The following is a 21,746-nucleotide window of genomic DNA, read 5'->3' on the forward strand; positions in this document are numbered from 1 at the left end:
TCTGAGGGGTCTGAGGTAGGTGAGTGTAGGGCTTGGGAGCTGCTTTTTGCTTAGGGTTGGCTCCATTTTAAGGCCAAAGCCTGAAGTAGGTAGGCACAGAGGGGTTAGGAACAACTGAGGGAGACAAACTTGTCTGTCAGTTTGTCATCCTGTGGTGGCTTACATGTTTCTGTGAGGCTGGAGGCTATGCCATCAATGTTGCCAGCACTTACTGATGAAGATTAAAGACTACAGTCTGTAGTATGGGTTACATCTCAATACAAAAAAAAAAAAAAAAATCCTCACAACTGGTCCAATAAACAGCTTCACAATAAATGGAGAAAAGATTGAAGTTGTCAAGGACTTCATATTACTTGATTCTACAATTAACACCAATGGAAGCAGCAGTCAAGATGTGAGATGATGTATTGCATTTGGCAAATCTGCTGCAAAAGACCTCTTTCAAGTGATAAGGAACAAAGATGTTTCCTTGAAGATTAAGGTGCACCTAACCCAAGCCATGGTATTTTCAGTCACCTCATCTGCATGTGAGAGCTAGACAATGAATAAGGAAGACCAAAGAAAAGTTGATAGTTTTGAGTTGTGATGTTAGAGAAGAATGCCAAGAGCACCATGGTCTGCTAGACGGACTAACAAATCTGTCCTGGAAGAAGGGCAGCCAGAATGCTCCTTGGAAGCAAGAATGGCCAGATTTTGTCTCACCTACTTCGGTCATGTTATCAGAAGGAACTATTCCCTAGAGAAGGATATCATGCTTAGCAAAGTGGAGGGTCAAGAAAAAAGGGGAAGACCTCAATGTGATGGATTGACACAACGGCTGCAACGATGGGCTCAGGTACAGCAAGGATCATGAGGCTGGCACAGGATCAGGCAGTGTTTCATTTTGCTGTGCATAGGGTTGCTATGAGTCGGAGATGACTTAACAGCACCTAACAATAACAACCACAAATGCGGAGCAAATAATCTGAGAACCTAGACTATATAAAGAAAAATGCAGGGTCATAAATAAATAAAATAAAATCCCTACTATTGGACCCATAAGCAGCATCATGATGAACAGAGAAAAGATTAATGTCGTCAAGGAATTTGCTTTACTTGGATCCACTTCAAAACCAATGCCCATGGAAGCAGCAGTCAAGAAATCAAATGATGTATTGCATTGGGCAAATTACTGCAAAAGACTTCTTTAAAGTGTTAAAAAGTGAAGATGTCACTTTGAAGACTTAAGTTGTACCTGACCCAACAATTGTCTTTTCAGTAGCCTCGCATGCATGTGAAAGCAAGACAATAAATAAGGAAGACCGAAGAAGAATTGGTGCCTTTGAATTATTGTCTTGGCAAAGAACATTCAATATACCATGGAATGCCAGAAGAATGAACAAATCTGTGTTGGAAGAAGTACAGCCAGAATGCTCTTTAGAAGTGAGGATGGTGAGACTTTGTCTCCCATACTTGGGACATGTTATTAGGAGAGACCATTCCCTGGAGAAGGACATCATGCTTGGTAAAGTAGAGAGTAAGTGAAAAAGATCCTCAATGAGATAAATTGACACAGTGGCTGCAACGATGGGATCAAACATAGCAATGATTATGAAAATGGTGAGGACCAGGCAGTGTTTCATTTAGCTGTACATAGGGTGACTATGAGTTGGATCTAACTCAACAGCACATAACAATAACAACAAAATATCCCTTTTACATAAACACTAATGGTACAAACTATTTTCATCTTGTGTTGTGTTCATTTCCTAAACCCATTATAAGTTACAATGAGTCAAATCTATTCTTGAGATATGCCTTAAATTCCAGTGTGATATACTCAAGATCATACTCTGGGTTTGGTGGACTTGTTTTAACTTTCTTCAACTTGAACTTGAACTTGTATATAAGCAATTGATGATCTGTTCTGCAGTTGGACACTGGCCTTTTTCTGACTGATGATATTGGGTTTCTCCATAGTGCAAAGACCAGATGAGCTGTGGGACAACATCAAGGACATCATACATAAAGAAAGCAAAAGGTCTTTAAATAGACAGGAAAGAAAGAAAACACAAAAATGGATGTCAAAAGAAACTCTCAAACTTGCGCTTGAATGAACAGTATCTAAAGAGAATAGAAAAAAAAATGATGACGTAAAAGAGCTGAACAGATTTAAAAGGACAGCTCAGATGACAAAATAAAATATTAGCATGAAATGTATAAAGACTTGGAGTTAAAAAAAACAAAATGAAAGGATAAGCTTAGCATTTCTCAAGCTGAAAGAACTGAAGAAAAATTACAAGCCATGATTTGCAATACTAAAGAATTCTGTGGACAAAATATTGAATGACAGAAAAAAAAAAAAAAAAATCCTCACTGCCATCGAGTCAGATCCAACTCGTATTAACCCTTCCTTGGGTTTCCAAGGTGGTATCACTATGGAAGTAGATTGCCCAATCTTCCTTCTAAAGAGTGGCTGGTGGGTTTGAACCATCAGCCTCTGGTTAGCAGTCAAATGCCTTAGGCACTACACCACCAGAGCTCCTATTGAATGACAGAGTAAGCATCAAAAGGTGATAGAAGTAAAACATAGAGTCACTGTACCAAAATGAATTCATCAATGTTTAACCATTTTAAGTGGTAACATATGATCAAGAACCCATAGTACTGAAGGAAGGAGTCCAAGCTGTATTGAAGGTATTCACAAAAAGCAAGACTCCAGAAATTTACAGAATGCCAACTGAGAAGTTTCAATAAACAGATGCAACACTGTAAGTGCTCACTTGTTTATGCTAAGAAATTTGGAAGACAGCTAGCTACCTGACCAACCAAATGCAAGAGATCCATATTTGTGCATTTTACAAAGATATGTGACCCAATAGAATGAGGAAAATACTGAATAATATCATTAATACAACATGCACATAACATTTTGCTGAAGATAATTCAAAAGCGATTGCAACAGAACATTGACAGGGAACTGCCAGAAATTCAATCTGGATTCAGAAGAGGACGTGGAATGAGGGATATCACCACTGTTGTCAGATGGCTGTTGGCTGAAATCAGAGAATACCAGAAGAAGTTTATCTGTGTTTTATTGATTTTGCAAAGGCATTTGACTGAGTGGATCATAATAAATTATGGATAACATGGGGAATAATGGAAATTCCAGAATGCTTAATTGTGCTCATGAGGAACCTGTGTATAGACCAAGAGGCAATCATCAAAATAAGGGGATATTGCCTAGTTTAAAGTTGTGCACAAGGGCTGTACCCTTTCACCATACTTATTCAATCTGCATGCTAGGCAAATAGTCTGAGAAGCTGAACTATATGAAGAACACAGCATCAGGATTGGAGGAAGAGTCATTAACAACCTGCAATATGCAGCTAACACAACTTTACTTTGTAAAAGTGAAGAGGACTTGAAGCACTTATTGATGAAGATCAAAGACTACAGTCTTCAGTATTGATTACACCTCAACATAAAGGAAACAAAAATCCTCACAATTGACCAATAAATAATTTCATGATAAAAAGATTGACATTCTTGAGGAATTCATTTGACTTGGATTCAAAATCAATGCCCAAGGAAGCAGCAGTCAAGAAGTACAACAACACATTGCATTGGGCAAATCTGCTGCAAAAGAACTCTAACATGTTTAAAGGAAAGATGTCACTTTGTAGATTAAGGTGTATCTGACCTAAGCCGTGGTATTTCTGAGGTAGTATCTCTACAGAAGTAGATTGTCCAGCTGTCCTTCCAAGGTTAGCAGTCAAATGGCTTAAGTACTATGCCACTCCTTGATTTTTTTCTTTTAATTAAGCAGATATAAATAAAAGGATAATTATGCAAATGGTTATGTATATTTCTTTCTTTTGTAAAGGAAGGGTACAATAGAACAGTATTCCTCTGGTCCCTAAACAAAATTATTTTTATGACAGAAGTTTCAGCCTGTTTCCTGTATAGTAATATTGGCATCAATTATATTTGACAAGCTTGTATAAATTCAACTGAGCCAAATTTAATTTATTACTTTGCTTCAAAATCTTGCTCCTCCTGGTGTTTTCCTTATATTTATTAATGGCACTGACATCTTCCTGGTTGCTCAAGTTAGAAATTAATTTAGGGATTTTGTTGTTCATCAAGTTCTTAAAAAAAAATAACTTTCCAATACTTCTTGGACTCCTCTTTACTCCCCTTCATGAAAATTAATTTCATCACTTGAATCTTTTTCTTCCTCTTCTCTGTATTCATTGCCACTGCCTTAACAAGACTAAATTATCCCTTGCTCAACTATTGAAGGAGCTTCCAATAATTTCCCTGTCAACACTATCCTCAATTTTATCTTTCACACTGTCATTTTAAATCTTTTAAAATATACATTTTAAGTCACCCTCTAATAAATATTTTCAACAACTTCCAAATTTGCATTATGAAAAAGCTATTTCACTGGAAAGAAAAAAAAAAATTCTGTGTTCAAATAATTGGGGAAAATTTGACAGATTTCTTTGCTGCAGGACTTCTCAGAGACTTTGGTACCATACTGTGCATGAAGAGTCTATAAAAAGAAGAATGTATTTCCCTAACATGTTTGATTAGAGCCATTTTTTCACAGAGAAATTAGTCTGATAGAGTAGGTTGACTCACTCATCATCCATGTCAACATTTTCTTCTGTATCTTCCTTTATTAGAGAAATAAAAATACCAGTTTCCTAGCAGCTTGGCTGCCAAATGTGCTGAGGTCACAGTTCCAGCCAGTCTGATGTAGACAGAAGTCCTGGAAAGGGCTTCCACTGCTCCTTTTCCCTGCTTCCTGGCTAGAATGGAGATGCGGTACTGGAGGTGTAACAACCATCTTACTCCCCTGCTAAAGACGACAAGATACAAGATGAGAGTAGCCTGACTCCCTAATGACATCACTAGCCCTTTGAACCAACTCTAGACTGCCAATAAAAAATTAAATCACTTTATCATGTAAGGCACCATGTTTTGGGTTTTCTGATACTTGTAGCTGAATGCAATCCTAATGGATATAAGCATCACCCAGACCCTGATAAGAGTTAGGAAAACAATTAAATACAAAACAAAGCTTAGACTTCCAAGAATGGCAACAACCCATTGTTTTTCATATATCTCCCCCACTTCCAACTCTTCAAAGACACTATAATTCTTAATATTTCCAAATCTCTCAATGACATCATGCAATGCATATAGTAGGTTTTTGTTTTATAGTAGGTAGCATGTCACCTACCAGTTCTGTCCACTATGGGCACCAGAATTCTGACTTCAATTGTCAGTTATAGTCTTGTGGTTTGAATGTCTCTCTTCAATAATGCCTGTAAGTACTGTTTACTCAACTAACTGGAGCCATTAGTGGCTCCACAGATCAGTGCACATTTGGGAACTTCAGGGAATACACCTCTCCTTTACTGCTCATTCTGGGAACTATACCTACTACAACTGTAGAGAAAGCCCTTCAATTCTTCCCTGAGTTAGAAGTTTTGTTGCCCACTCAGACTCTGAGTCAATGGACCATTCTGGGCTAAGCACTGCTTCAGAGTGTTTTCTGAACTTCCATAACTTCTACAGACCTAACCTCTAAGCAGCACATCAGACCACACTACTGGCTATAGTGGCCTATATTTTACTTTTCAGTCGCTTTGTACCCATGAGCTTGCTCCCTCAGTATGACCTGTCTTTTTATTACTATTATCATTATTATTATTCTACCTGGTCAACTCCTCCTTATTCTTTAAAATAAATAAATAAATCATGCCCGGCTACCACTGTCATCCACTTGGAAGGGGATCTATGTAGGAGATCCTTGATAGAAAGGGAGAACAATGTGGAACAAAACTCAAAATCACTTGGAGAAAACAAAAGGTTTGCTGGTCTAATAGAGCCTGGTGGAACCACTGAGACTATGGCCCCTAGCTGCCCTTCAGGTCTGGAATTGAACCCACACCTGTGGTTTTCAGCCAAACAAAATACAGACATATGAGTTAAACATTTACCTCAAGTAGATACACTCCTTGGAGAGAGCAATCACGCGAGAAAGAAGGGCTGCTTATGCACAGGGGGACAGCTCAGGGGGCAGGAGTGTATGGAGGGATGGACACTGGGAAGAGGTAACTATGGGGAGGAAGTGGGAGGGGAGCTGTTGCATTGTGGTAAACTATGGTCAATGACATGAGACAAAGTATACGTGAACTGCTGTATGGAAAGTGAATTTGGTCTGTAAATCTTCACCCAAATCACAATTTTAAAAAAATAATAAATAAATCAGCTGAAATTTATTTCAGCAGTGAAGACTTTCCCGCAACCATTGTTTGTCTCTCCAGCCTATGTACTCCGTAACATGTTTAACATACCTCTGTTAAAGTATTTATCACATTGCAATGTGATTTTCCTGTTTATGAGACTCTCCAATCTAATAATCTGTACATTCCTTAAGAAAAGCCATAGTGTCATCTTTACATTTGACACCCTGGCATTTTATCCAGTGCCTCATATTTGCTATCACTTGCCATAGAGTCATAGAGCCTCTGGACAGACTCAAACCTCTAACCTTTCAGTTAGCAGCCAACTGTATTAACCATTTGGACTCTCCAGGGACTCCTGATGGATTCTAGATGTTAAATAAATATCTACTCAGTAAATACACAAAGGACTCAACCAATGAATGATAATATACTTGGCAACAGTATGGTGCCTTCAAAGGCCTCGGTTTGATCTAGGATAAATTCCTTCCCTTGTCAATATTGTTTTAATCACCAAGAAGATCTAGTGAAAGGATAGAACCCAATTTTAAACTGACTACATATTCATAGATTTATCATTATAACTTAGGCTACACATTATTTTCATGAAATACTTATAAAATATATGAATTATACTGTAAATAAATGTTATAAAGACATAAAAAGTGTCTACACACTTGATATGTAAGTAAATATCAGTTGAAATATATCTTCTAAATGTTAAATGTCACTGGTAAAATACTCCAAAAAATAGCAATACAAGTAAAACCACATCTCTTTCACTCTTGAAAACAATCACTTGAGTTTCTTCCTTCCATACAGGCAGAAGGTCCAATATTTTTCTATCATGACGTGCCTGTCAATTGTTCAAGAACTCCTGAGAGCTTCCAAAGCACTCACTTCTCATCCTTTTCCAGATGCACAGAGAACTGCAGCTCACCACCTGCACTGTTCCTTACCACTGTGTGATATCGACGATTACCCTTATCCTCACACAGCCCCAAAATCCCTGGGCTCATATCCACTCTATGTGATGCCAGATCCAGTTTATGTGGCCCCATTCCCTCAGTGCTCCAAAGTTCTACCCCTAGTTCACATAACACTGACTTCCTAGTGCAGAAGTTGGCATAAGAGCACCTAAAACCATCATTTCCTCCAAAGGCAATGAGGCCTAAACCATCCCTATGCATAAAACCATTCCTGCACCTCCCAAAGGATGAAGCCTCTTCCCCTGTCACTCAAAACACAAGAAATCTGTTTGTGCTCTTTTTTCCTGATCATTCAAGCTACTTTTCCCACATGGTTAACACACTCATCTGCTAACTGAAATACTGGGTGTTTGAATCCACTGAGGTGCTTATGAAGAAAGGATTGGAGGTATACTTCCAAAATTTCAGTCACTGAAAACCCTATGGAGTCACCATGAGTCATAATCAACCCCATGGCAACTCGCTTTTTCCCCTACATTAACTCCACCAAGAGAAGATATCAAGGTGTCTAAGGCGCCAAAGTTACCCTTCTGAGAAAAGCTAAAATTAGTAACTCTGATGTGGTGTGATATTTACCCCTCACATAGGCTGGGCCCTTACAGGAGGAGACAGGAATGGTCACACATTTACTCTCAGGCATGACATTCCCCAGGTAAGACGTCTTGTTATGTAAGATGAAGGCCTTTGAAGCAACTGTGTTTTGTTTCCATGGTAGACAAGATAGAAGCATATAAAAGATGGTATTCAGGTCAAACAGATGAGTCTTCTTAACAGTGCCTTATACAAAGGTGTGTACACATGGAACAATGCGTTAGCATTGGACAGTGTTCCTGCCTAACTATATTCTAATGACTATGCCTCTTTGGAGACATGAGGTCAAGCTCACTGTTTAAAATTACTGAGTAATGTTCTCATCAGCACCTCGTTTTCCCTGCTCACATCTGATTTAAATTGTCAAGAAACAGAGTGAGATAGTGATATATGTCATTACATGCAGGGTGCTTGTCAGACATTTTTGCTTGGAAAACAGAATCTTTCCCATAGTGAGACACAGGATGGCTTTGCCAATATGTCACCCCTTAATAAACATTTCTAATCTTACTATCTACAAATAGATTCATCAAGATAAACTTTGGGTCATTGAAATCCCTTTGTGAAATGTTATTTACTGGCTGAAGTGTGGTGAAACTGATTTTTTTTTTTAAGTTTCTCACAGGTAAACAAACCATCACCCCGAAGCTACATGTTGTGTGTGTGTGTGGCGGGGGAGGCTTTTTCTTGTGCTCTACTAATGCTCCCCACAGCGGCAAGATACATCGTGCCAGAGGGAGTCTCTTTCCAGCAAATATTCACAAATAGTTCTGGAACAACAACAACAAACATAAGACACAGAATGATGTTGATTTTCTTTTGTCTCTTCTCCTTTTTCTTCTCCTTCTCCTCTTCTTCCTTCTTCTCTTCTTTCTCCTCCTTCTCTTCTTATCTTCCTCATCCTCTTTCTTCTTTCTCCTCATTTATTTCCTTTAAAAAAAAAAAAAAGAGAAGAAGCAGCAACTCACCCTTCAAGTTCTGTAAACTTTGAAATGCTATAGAAATGGCTTGTGGAAGTAAGAGATGTAAACCAAAAACCAAAAACCAAATCCACTGCCATAAAGTCAATTCTGACTCATAACAACTCTATAGGACAGAATAGATCCACCCCATAGGGTTTCCAAGGCTGTAAATCTTTAAGGAAGCAGATTGCCACATCTTTCTCCCCACGGAGTGGCTGGTGAGTCCAGACTGCCAGTCTTTTGGTTAGCAACAACTGCACCACCAGGGATCCTAGTGTTTAGAATGGTTGGCATTTAATAAATAGTACTAAATGCATTTTAAAAGCCATTTAAAATTGGCTTTTATTTATTTAGACCAGTTCACTTTTCTTCCTCTTCCCTATTTTTTTTTTCATCTTTCCCTATTTGTTTTTCTCATTTATTCATTTTTTCTATTCTTAGCTTTTGCCTGGGGTAAGCTTTTACATCAGAGACCTAAACACTTAAATGGCCAAATTTTAGAAACAAGAAAATCCTCAAGGCTAAAGAGCTTTACATAAATATTGTGTTGGTGGCAGTATGGATTATTCAATCAAATGTGCTATATCAGTTGAGGGAGAGAAAGTCTGCAATAGTAACTTTTTTTTTATTTTAAATAAAATTCAGCTTGTAAGCAAATTGGAGGCTCTTGACAATGATCTGCTCTCAGCAATTCACTGCAGGCAGACCACATTCTCCATATGCTTCAAACAACCTCACGATTCAGAAAAACCACTTATTACAGGAGACAGTAGCTTGGAAAACCCCTTTCACTGGAGACACTCCAAGTCAGAAATACCATATAGATCGGATATTTGAATTTGGCCTTTAATGTAGCCTATCTTAGACAAAAAATCCAGAAATGGCAATAATTGAGTTTTTGACAATTGATTTAAAAGTTCAGATTTTAATTATACTTTGTCATTTGGAAAGATACACATTCTCAAGGAATGCTCTCTGTGTGTATCTATTAGACAGCCTTCCGATCACAACTAGCCTTTTGTACGACTAATGAATCTCAGTGGGTACCATTGCTGCCACGGGCTGTGGCCTCCATGTTCTGACTGCAATTTCTATTGATGATTAGAAGTCCTAACACATGGGGTGAAATCTTAAGGGCAAGGTTGGGGAAAAGCTTCATTAGATAGCCTATAGCTTTTGACTTCCTTCTTCCGAAGAAAAATAATTGCCAGCTAATATGGGCCTTAAATCTCTTTGTAATTTTACTGTGTGGTAGATTTGGTAAATAACTCGTGGGAGGGAAAGGTGAAAACTTTAATAACTCCAAAAGACAAAGTACCGGGTGAAGACTGTATTAGTGCTCCTCAAACTTTAATGTGCACACAAATCACCTGGGCGCTTAGTTTAAAATGCAGATCCTGATTCAGTGGAATGGGCCAGAGGGTCTGCCTTTTTAACAGGCTCCCAATTTGTGCTGCTGCTACTGGCCCAAGAACTATAATTTGAGTAGCAAGAACCTGAATAATGACTTCTAATCTACCCAAAGCATTATAAATTGGTCTGCTTAGAACACACTTCACTCTTCTTGCTAAACTTTTTGATATATGTCCTTATTGCACTCCAATTTTTCTTACTACTTCAAACTGTGAAAATTAGCCAACAGAAAAGCAGTTGCTGTTGAGTCAATTTCCACTCATGGCAACCCCATGTTGTCAGTGTAGAACTGTGTGCTACATAGGGCTTTCAGTGGCAGGTACTTTTGGAAGTACATTTCCAGGTCATTCTTCTAAGATACCTGTGAGTCAACTGGAACCTCCAACCTTTCTGTTAGTAGCCAAGTGTTAACTGTTTATTCCACCCAGGAACTCCTGTGCAGATTAGCAGATATAAAGAATTTCCTCTTCAAATCACCATCCCCCATTTTTTTCCCCTGAGTTTCACATCCTACCCTCATTTTGGATGGGCCTTGAACCTAATGCTGCATAATTCTAATTTGCCTCACACCTCAAATTTAAAAAGAATTCGCAATTCTCCATAAACATAAATTCTTTCCTAATGATGTTCTCTTCACTTCTTCTGAGGATAAGGGAAACTCTCAGATATGCATAAGGTATTATTTAAACTATAAGGGAAACTCTCAGATATGCATAAGGTATTATTTAAACTACCTTCCCTTCTGTTTGAAAAAATGCAGGAATAGTCAACCTTGCCTCAGGAGAAGAGTCGTGGCAGTTTGATTATTTTTAAACTTCAACCATACTCAGGGAGGGCAGTAGAATCTCTCCTTGATTTTTAGTCCTTCATCTTGTATACCTCACTATTATGCAGCAGTACTTTTTCGTCTGTGATCAGAAATGGAGATGACATTCCATCCATGGCAAACTTCTTTCCTCAGTACAAAGAAGTCACTTCAAAGAGCTCATTAGCTTTTGCCAGGCTCTGTGCTTATGGTTCTAAGACAGAAAACTCCACTGCAGCTGCAGCCGAATCAGCTCACAGAACGTCCTTGGGAGATTTCCCTAAGTCCTCCTGGGACCAGAATAGTTAAGTTCCCAACTGTTCCTGCCCTCTTTACCAGAATGGATTGATGATACGCTGCTTTTTTTTCCTTTCCAAGATGACATTCGTCACCAGACAGGGGGATAAGAATGGTAATCCTTCTTAGACTCTGTTGAATTGAAGTTTACTGCCTTGACCTTTGAAATGATACATATTTTTTTGAATGACTGCATGTTCCATTTCTTCAGGGGATTTGAAGTGATGGGGCCAGGGAGCTAGAGGTGAGGGGGAGGGAGGCTGGGAGAGGGATCCAGAGTGATGGTGATGTAGTTTTTGACCTTCTAGACCAGAGATTTGTACTCTCGTGACTGAAGAGCTCCTGTGGCTATATAGATTAACATTGCAGAGGTTAAATGGCAAACCTGAATTGCATGTAGCAAGAAACTAGGGGATTTTTCAAGTATTACCAAGTACTGTATTGAGGACAATTGTATCATCTATAATGGCCGTCCGGCACACCATGTCAGCCCAGACTATTTTTCTCCATTTTATACCCTCTGCCCTCATAGCTCTACTGAGCTCCTCCACCTGCCAGGATGAGATGTTATTTTATCAGGTAAGAATCCATCAGACATCAGTAGAGTCTGAGCAGGGGTAGACATACTGGCCAGAGACGTTTTTGTCACTATGATTCTGTGACCATAAGCCATGCTGGAGAACATAAAGCTACAACATAGCACCACTACCTCCACGGGTCTTCTTATCCCTCTTGAATTTTTAGATTAGACAGGGACAAACACTACCATGCAGATTCAGATTCAAGGATATCCTGTCAAGGGCCACTCTGTGCCTAGCACTGTGCTGGGACCCAAAGATCCGACAGTGTTTGGGGTAAGAGTATAGACATGCAGCCAGACAGCCCAGATGTGTCTCACAGCTCCACCCCAGTGGCATGGTTTTAGGCAATTGCTAAGTTGGTTTCCCTTGTCTGTTAAATGAAAAAGATTATTTCTACCTCACACAGTTATTGTGAGGATTATATACATTATATGTATCTTAGAATATGTATAAATATAGTTTTTGTTAGCTGCTGGTTTGTTGGATGTGACTCAAGCAACCCATGGACAATGGGACAAAAGGCTGCCCGATCCTGCACTATCCCCAGAGTCAGTTGTGTTGTCAAACCTTTGCGATCCATGGGCTTTTCTTTGACTGATTTTCTTGAAGTAGATTGCCAGGCTTTTCTTCCTGGTTTGTCTCAGTCCGGAAGCTCCACTGACACCTAATCAGCATCAGAGCAACACGCAGATGTGTGGTGGCTGCACGTGAAGTACACTGGCTGGGAATCAGACCCGGGTTTCTGACATGGAAGACAATCATTCTGTCATAGAACCATAACTGCCTTGACTATGTGTATCTGGTGGTGTAGTGGTTAAGGCATTTGGCTGTTAACCAAAATTTTGATGGTTTGAACCCACCGACTGCTCTGTGGAAGAACAATGAGACAGTCTACTTCAGTGAAGATTCATAGCCTTGGGAACCCAATGGCGGTCACTATGAGTTGGAATCAACTCAACTGGCAGTGAATTTGATTTGAGGTTTTCTTCTTTGTTTTGGGAGGATGTTAAAGGCACTCTGGTGGTTCAGTGATTAAGACATTTGGCTGCTAACCATTAAAGGTTGGTGGTTAAAACCCACCAGCTTCTCCACAGAAAAAAGATGAAGCAGTCTGCTTTTGTAAAGATTTACAGTCTTCAAAATCCAGTGGGGGTTGCTATGAGTTGGAATCGACTCAATGGCAGTAAGTTCCTTTTGTTTTGTTTTGTCTTGTTTTGTTTTTTTGAGGAGGGTTTTAATCACAGGGCCTCCACGTCCAAGGCTCACAGTCCTCCCCTGGCTTCTTTCAACTAGAAGGCTTTAAAAAACTCTGCATTTCAGTCCTTCATATAAACCAGACCTCATCAGTTAAAAGGCAGAGCCTCCCTCACTAATCCTCAATTACCCATGAAGTGTCAGTCAACTCAAATCTTACACAAAAGGCATATTCTCTGACTGGCTTCTCCCCTGGACAAAAGTAGCAAAACTTCTGGGATAGAAAGTAACCTAGGAGATCCCCCAAATTGCTTTTCCAAATAAGTACAGCAAAGGAAACAACTCCTCGGCATTTAGGAGAAAAATCTCCCAAGCTGTTTTTCCAAAGAACCAAAGCAAAAGGTCATAAAGGAACTTACTGTACCACACCAAGGCTTGGTTACTATAAGGAATTAAGCAAGTTAAATGATCAGCTTGAGTGTTAACACCCTGAATGTCACCTACTCATATCTGGATACCCTGCCTCTGTTCCTGATGTTCAAAGTCCCAGAGAGAAGTTACTCTAAGAAATACCTAAAATGTGTGATGATGATAAGCCTGAACAGGATCTGGTCTAACTGAGCTTTGTTTTTGTTTGTTTTTCAGAAAATAAGTACTAGCTTTACTGAAGATTTCCATACTTGAAAAATTAGACCATATTGCAAAATAAGTCTTAGATGACTAGTTAGATAAATAAATCTATAGAAACTTGGAAACGTTATGAAGAAGACACAAATTATTTAAAGCAATGTTTTGTTTTTATTGTCTTTTCTGGTTAAATACTCCTGTTGGGATATAAGCAGCAAAATGAGAGGTAAGGCCAGGAATCCAGGCCCAACTCCAAGGCTTAGAGTCATGGAATAAGACTGGGCTCAGAGCCTATAGACTACTTTCTATTTCTTCATTCAACAAATGATTTTTGAGTAGGACTAGGGTAGAGATGAATAAGATTCTGCCCTCAATCTCAAGAGGAGTAATCTCTTACCCACATAACTGTAATAAAATTAAGTTATATCTTTCCAATTCTTCTCCCAGTTCTATCTGACTCTTTCTCAGTTTCCTTCCCAAAGCTTGAACCCCACAAACTGAGCCACTTGTTCTAGTATGTCACACTGGCTTTAGCATGGCCTGGATTAGTGTGCTAACATTGCCATTCAATATCTGTTTTACTTTAACCAATATTCTTAAGCTCACTGAATTTCCATTTCCTCATCTGAAAAGTAGGATTTCCAACACTCACTTCTTCTGAAGATTACTGTGAGAACTTATGTAGAGAACTTAGGAGAGTGTCAAACACATACTAAATGGTCAATGCGTGATATACTTAATAATACATCCATTGTAGTGAAGCTTTTGAGTTATTAATAATAACAAAAACAATTCATTTTTACTGCAAGAAACACTCAGTCCACCTTACAAAAATGGGGGTTATTTGAAGGATACAGGATGTGTCCTTCTCTGTGTCTCCATCGGGGCTTCACACAGCAGCACATTACACGAATGGTGGAATGCATGGTGGTTACCAGCATGGGACTTAGGATTAGCCTGCCTGGTTTTGAATATCTGGTCCTCCACTCATAAGCTGGGTGTCTTAGTTCCCCAGGGCTGCCATAATAAAATATCAAAGTGAATGGCCTTAAAGAACAGAAATTTATTTCTCACAGTTCTGGAAGCTAACTATCCAAATTCAGGCTGCCAGCAGGACCATACTCTCTGTCTCTGTTGGCTCTAGAGGAAGATTCTTCCTTGTCTTCTCCAGTTTCTGGTAGCTGAGGCATTTCTAGGAATTCCTTGGTTTGTAGATGTATCTTCACATGTCTGTCTTCCTCCTATGTGACTCTCTCTCCATGTCTGTTGTCCTCTTTTATAAGATGCCACTCAGAAGGGATTAAGACCAAGACCCATACTACTCTGGCAGGACTAACTGATAATATCTTAAAAAAAAAAAAAAGACCCTATTTCCCCAAATAAGTTTGTATACACAAGTACAGGGATTAGGACTTCAACATATCTTTTTTGGGGAAATAGTTCAGCCCATAACTCTGGGAGACCCTGAACACATTGCAGATCATCTCTGTGCCTCAGTTTCCTCAATTGTAACATAAAGCTAAGAATAGGTCTTGTCTCATAAGAGTGCTGTGAGGATAAAGTACCATTATTGCATAAAGGACTCATCCCCTAGCACTCAGCAATGTAGCTATTACAAAATTTGACAAAGTTGTGTCCAATGGAATAATATGGGCTTGGAAATGGAAAGCTCCAACATGGAGGCATAAACCAAGGGTCCAGCAGAGTCAAAGGGAGCAACAAATATGTGTGGCTAGAGAGACTATAGCCATTTTTTTTCCCCTGCTTTAGTCTCACCATCTATGAATTACTAGTCTAGCTGGATAAGAAGGTCTCCAAAGGCCTACAGCAGCCCAGACTTGCTATGATTTCATGAAATGCCCTTGAGAAACATCTATTTTTTAGACTCGAATGTGGGAAAATCCACTTAGGATGGGTGGAGAGCTGGGTTGTGGTGGGGACGAGGAAGAGGTGCCCTATTAGTGACCTCTGCTGAACCCCGTCCAGCAAACACACCAGTCAGCATCATCATTGCAGTTCTGGTCATTACTTGGCAAAAGAAAGCTGAAACCCTTCCAGCCAAAATGCAGAGTTCTGTAATGTTCTATAGAAGACAATCTATCACCCTGTAAATGAGTGTGGCCAAATTCTGGCCTGGTTTGTAGTTATAACGCAGAAAAAGCACAGAAATCAGCAGTTATAAGTCAACCCCTAGTCAAGTAACATAGTCACAAATAGGTAGAAGCAGAGACTCTGGCCCACTCCTGACGAACAAGGTCCTCAGAGACAGAAGCAGGAAGGTAGGCCCTTCCATAGTGGCTTCCCCTGGGCAACCAGCATCGCTCACAACTCATCATCTCTGTCTCATCCACCCTTTCCAGGTATTTGGAGGTGACTTCGCTTTTACTGTGATTTGAAATGATTCCATGACTCAATTCTATTGTTGTTCTGTGTACAGTGAGTAATGAAACATTTTTAACGGCATCTTTTGGGCACCTTTTCTTTTGATTTTTCCAGCTTAATAGCATTATTTGGAGGGCTTTAGGGACTGTTATGCAGATTCACTTCCTGGTGAAGTTGCTGCTTCAGGAGAAGTCATTACTTTTTGTGGGCCCCACAGGCACTGAAGAGGCTGCTCTTACAAATGGCTTCCTGCGACAGTTACCTCATGAAAAATATGTTATGTGTCAAATTAACTTCGCAGTGCAGACCTCAGCTAAGCAGACCCAGGACATCTCCCTAACGGAACTTGAAAGGTACCCAGAGTTTTAATTAAAATCAAGAATGTAATTGTGCTTAGTTTACTCCTCAGAGATTATACACAAAATAATATGAAGCACTCGCCTTCAGTTTCTGACAGAATAAATGAAACTTGATTTGTCCCTCCCTGTAATGTTTATTACCAGGGAAACTACATTTTAATTGTTGTTGACAAATATTCTGATTTATGGGTTGCAAAAATGGGATGCAGTCTAGATAGCATGTGTCTACTTAACTTTTTCTTTGCAAAATTTTGCTTCAGGAGACTGTGCTAGCTGTCTGTCATGGGCATTCATTAGGCCAAAGCATATTAAAGTAAATCACCAGATTGGATCTTGACTAGTAAAAAGAACCATCTGTTAGGGAAAGATGTGAGCAGTGGGTGATAGAGTCAGTACTTGCCAACACAGGGAGGGTACAAAGATCAACTGAAAGAATGGCAGTGTCCAGGGGATTCGACACAGAACCAGGTTAGCTTTCCAGCATCCAAATCATGCATTTTTAATTCATCACATGGCAAAACGACAAGTCAGACACTAATTGGCACCATAAAAGAAAATTCATACCATACCAGGAATGGTTCAGTCAGGGAGACATTGCATCTCATTCCACATGGACCATTTTCTATTCTGTTTAAAGTTTAGAACTGAAACCTGAGGACTTAGAGGTGGTTAAAGAATCCACTGAAGTCACAGATTCCATTCATAATGCTAATTCATTACTAGAAAAGATTGGAGGCAAATGTACACATGACCTTTGTCCATGCTAGTAAGTAACTGGCACATATGAAGTCTACCTATCTCTTTATCCCTCTATATACAGTCTAGTATAACTTCATGTCTACTTGAACAATGTCCAACTGCATACATATCAGTGGCCCATAAGGTGTTTTTAGTTTGTTTGTTTGTTTAAAGGGAGAGTAACTCTCCTTTTGTTTATTATCTACCCTCAAATCCAGACTCTTGGAGCATTGGACCATGAGTGGAATACAGTCAGGTGAGGCAAGGACATGGCTGTGGGTGCAGGCTCTCAGGCTTTGTCCAGCAGGCAAGCAGAAGTTGCAGCAGCAGTGGGCAGTAGTGCCAGGCTGCCCCTGCTGCTCATGTGGGTGGAACAGCATGCAAGGCATTCCTGCTCTGATCTCTCCCCACTCTCTTCCTTACACTCCCAGTGCCACTACCACCACCAGTTCCTCTGACCTCTGCCAGCAGCTTCAGCAGTGGCAGCAACAGCAACAAGAATGACTGGAAGGGCTCCCATAAGATTTTAATGTGGTATTCACCCAGCATCCAAATCACATAATGTACTATTTTACAGAAGGTATTGCGGATGTTCTGTTCAATATAAACAGTGGCTATACACATGGACCTCACCAGATGGAATACACAGAAATCAGACTGACTACATCTGTGGAAAGAGACAATGGAGAAGCTCAGTATTATCAGTCAAAACAAGGCCAGGAGCTGATTGGGGAACAGATCAATTGCTCATATGCAAATTCAAGTTGAAGCTGAAGAAAATTAAAACAAGTCATTGAGAGCCAAAATATGACCTTGATTATAAAACTAAAAAAACCAAACTCACTTCTGTTGAGTCATTTTGAACTCACAGCAACCCCTCCTTGGGTTTCCGAGGCCATATGTCTATGGAAAAAGATTGCCCAATCTTCCTTCCAAGGAGTGGCTGGTGGGGTCTAACTGCCAGCCTGCTGGTTAGCAGTCAAGTGCCTTAGGCACTACACTACCAATAGCAGTAAGATGTGGCAATCTGTTTCCATAAAGCTTACAGTCAAGAAAATGCAATGGAGCTCAGTTCTACTCTGTAACAGATGGGGTCGCCATATGTCAGAAATGACTTGATGACAGCAGTGGGTTTGATTTTGGGGGATATATGTATCTATATATCTATAGATAACTACATAGATACACACACACACACATGCATGCATGTGTATAAAATATTTCAGATAGAATATTGAAGGTAAAATATCAACGACAGAAAACATTTGCTACCATAACAATGATGCACTGGTTCTGAGAGTGGGCATTATTTATATATGTGACTTTAAGGAAACCAGAATAACTACTGATTAATTTTAACTCTACTTGTTAAAACACACATTAATGTATTTGAGAACTACTAAGTAGAACAATGTTAAGATCCAAAGTGTTTCTATCTGCTAGGGATTCTTAAGCTTCAGTAATACACAAAATTGCTGTTCTGTTCTTTTAGCTTCTTGTCCTAGAAGAAGCAAAATGGATGTTAATGGAGGGTCCTCATCACCTCCTATGGCTGTTGGATGATTACACACTTTGCATACTTGGGTTTCAAGATTTTCTTTTGGCTGCTTTCTCAAACTTATATACCATACACCCTGCTTTGCTGCATTTTTAGCTCAAAAAGCTCTTTCAGGCATAATTAAATCATTTAATGTTCCTGAGTGTTATTTCCCTTCTTAAGTAATGCAATTTCATGTCATTTCTTTAATTTGAATTCCTATTAGAGCTTCTGCCTTAGAATATACCTGTCCTTATAAAGTTCCTGCAGTGTCTGGAATTTTAGAAAGCTAACCCAACACTGCCCCACAGCAGATGGGCAGGGTTAGCCCACTAGGGCCCTGTCTTTGATACATTCTTGAGACTTCAGCACACTGTGGAGACTCAGCCTTTGTCTCAGCCAAGTTCTCCAACCCTGCCTCCTCTGGGGAGAACAAGATAACAATCAAGCCTTTTCGTACAGTCATCATTTACAAGGTTCAAACAGAAGAAAATGGACTTTTCTTCTTCTTTGAGCTTGAAATCTAGTAGCAAGTCTGGCAAACAATTAAGGAAATGTTGATCATAAAGGTGAAAGAAGTTGGGTCTCAGGAGGCACCATGTGCAGAACCTGGAGGAGAATTGCAATATAACTGCTCCATTTGGCACCTTTACCAAAAGGGAAGCGGTATCGTAAACAGTTGCAAATGCAAATGCTCTTAACTGAGGAGGGAAAAGCCAGTGAACAAAATTTGATTATGTGTGCCTGAGATGCATATTCCGATGCCCACTGGGCAAAGTCGGTGAACAAAGGCCCAGCCTTTGGACTTGAAATATTTTCTTTTCTTTGCCTGAAAGAGCTACTTAAATATCTATGAGATCCCAATCCAAGATAATGTCTTGAAGGAAAAGAAAGAATCAAGAAATGGACAACCAGAGCTTTGTAATTGTTCCCAGGATGTTTCTAGTTCAGCCATCCTTCAAATTTATTCCAAGCCCAGAATTAGGGCATCAGAAAAATCTTCCCACCACAGCCCTATTATGATAAATGGTCAAATGATATTATGACTGTTAGTTCATCACAGGCAGGATCTCCGTGTCGTCATACATACTTTTGCTCAGCAAAGGGCCTGACACATTCTGGGGGAATGTGGATGTTTCCTGAACGGAAGCAAAGCCTTTGTTAACAGAGCAAATGAGAGACTGGAAAGCCTTGGGTCCTGCCAACTTCGCTATATTAAGTGGAACTATCTGGTGTTTCTCTCAAATTAGAGCTTTTTCTGCTAGAATAGTATTAGAAATAGGATGCGTGTCAACTGTGAATAAAATGAAGAATTTGCTTTAAAATGCAATGCATTCATGCCATCAGGCCTGGAACTGAACCCACACCTGTGGCTTCTAGCCAAACAAAAGATAGGCATATGAGTTGAACATGTATGTGAGGTAGATACACTCCTTGGAAAGAACAATCATGGAAGAAAGAAGGGCTGCTTATGCACAGGGAGACAGCTCAGGGGGCAGGAGTACATGGAGGGAAGGACACAGGGCAGAGGTAACTATGGGGAGGAAGTGGGAGGGGAGCTGCTGCATTGTGGGAAATTGTAGCCAATGTCATGAGACAAAGTATATGTGAACTGCTGTATGGAAAGTGAATTTGCTCTGTAAACTTTCACCTAAATCACAATTAAATTAAAAAAAAACTCCACAAGAGCCAAAATATGACTCTAACTATATCCCTCCTGAATTTAGAGATAATCTAAAGAATAGATTTGATGCATTGAACACCAATGATCAAAAACCAGACAAATTATGGGATGACATCAAGAACATCACAGAGTAAATAAATAAAAATTCAATGTATTCATGCCTGATGTTTACTTGGAAAGTATTTTCAGAACATATTAAGGCATTAAAAGTTCATAGGAAGTAACAGCTCCTTGGAACAAAAACAAAAACAACAACAACAAAAAAGGCTATTCTTGGTGTGTCTGAGAATTTCTAAATATTTCCCAACAACTTTTATCAAATTTCATTGCATTATTTTTTTTTTAATTTTCATCCTTTCTTAGAGAAATATATAATACATTCTTTAGTCCCCCATTTCCATATATCTTTACAATTGAACTAGATGGAAATTTCCACTAAGGTCCTAATTTTCGCCTGATGTGTTTTATTAAACACCAACTATTTTGCCAACTCAACCTCAGATAATAGTTATTTTTAAGTAATGAACTCTAATTTTCATTTACCACCATCATGATAAAGAGAAGTCTAGATGTTTTAGGTCAACCATGTGTGGTAGAGTAGAGGATCAGCATGTTGTTGTCGTTGTTATGTGTCGTCGAGTCAGACTCGACTCATAGCGACCCCTCCTTGGGTTTCTGAGACAGTATCACTACGGAAGTAGATTGCCCCATCTTCCTTCCAAGGAGTGGCTGGTGGGTTTGAACCGCCAGCCTTCTGGTTAGCAGTCAAGTGCCTTAGGCACTACGCTACCAGAGGATCACCATAAATGAGAAAAATCCCTAATGTGATAGATTGACATAATAGCTACAATAATGAACTCCAGCATAGTATGATCATGAAAATAGCACAAGATAAGGCAATATTTCATTCTGTTATGCATAAGGTTGGCATGAGCTCAAACAATGTCCTTAATAAGACATGGATTCAGGTTGTCATCTCTCCTGTGGTCACTGAATGTATGTATTTTGGTATTTATTCATTTGAACGTGTATACTATATGGCAAAACCAACCCCACTCCCCAATGTGTCTATGTCTTCTCAGTGTGTGAAGCCAAGGACTAAACATCATGCTATATATGCAGTCTACAGCTCTAATAACAGACTATAAAAACTGGGATAAATCCTTTAATGTGTAATTGAGGATCGTAGCAGTTTTGCTTTGTTTTTACCTTTTATTGTTACTGTTTTTAAATTGAGAATAAATGTGGTGATTGTCGTTGTTGTTGTTGTTATGTGCCATCGAGTCGGCCCCGACTCATAGCAACCCCTCCTTGGGTTTCCAAGGCAGTATCACTACAGAAGTAG

Source organism: Orycteropus afer, unplaced genomic scaffold (assembly GCF_000298275.1).
Source record: "Orycteropus afer afer isolate SDZICR_OR568_19922 unplaced genomic scaffold, OryAfe1.0 scaffold00177, whole genome shotgun sequence".
Lineage (NCBI taxonomy): Eukaryota > Metazoa > Chordata > Mammalia > Tubulidentata > Orycteropodidae > Orycteropus > Orycteropus afer.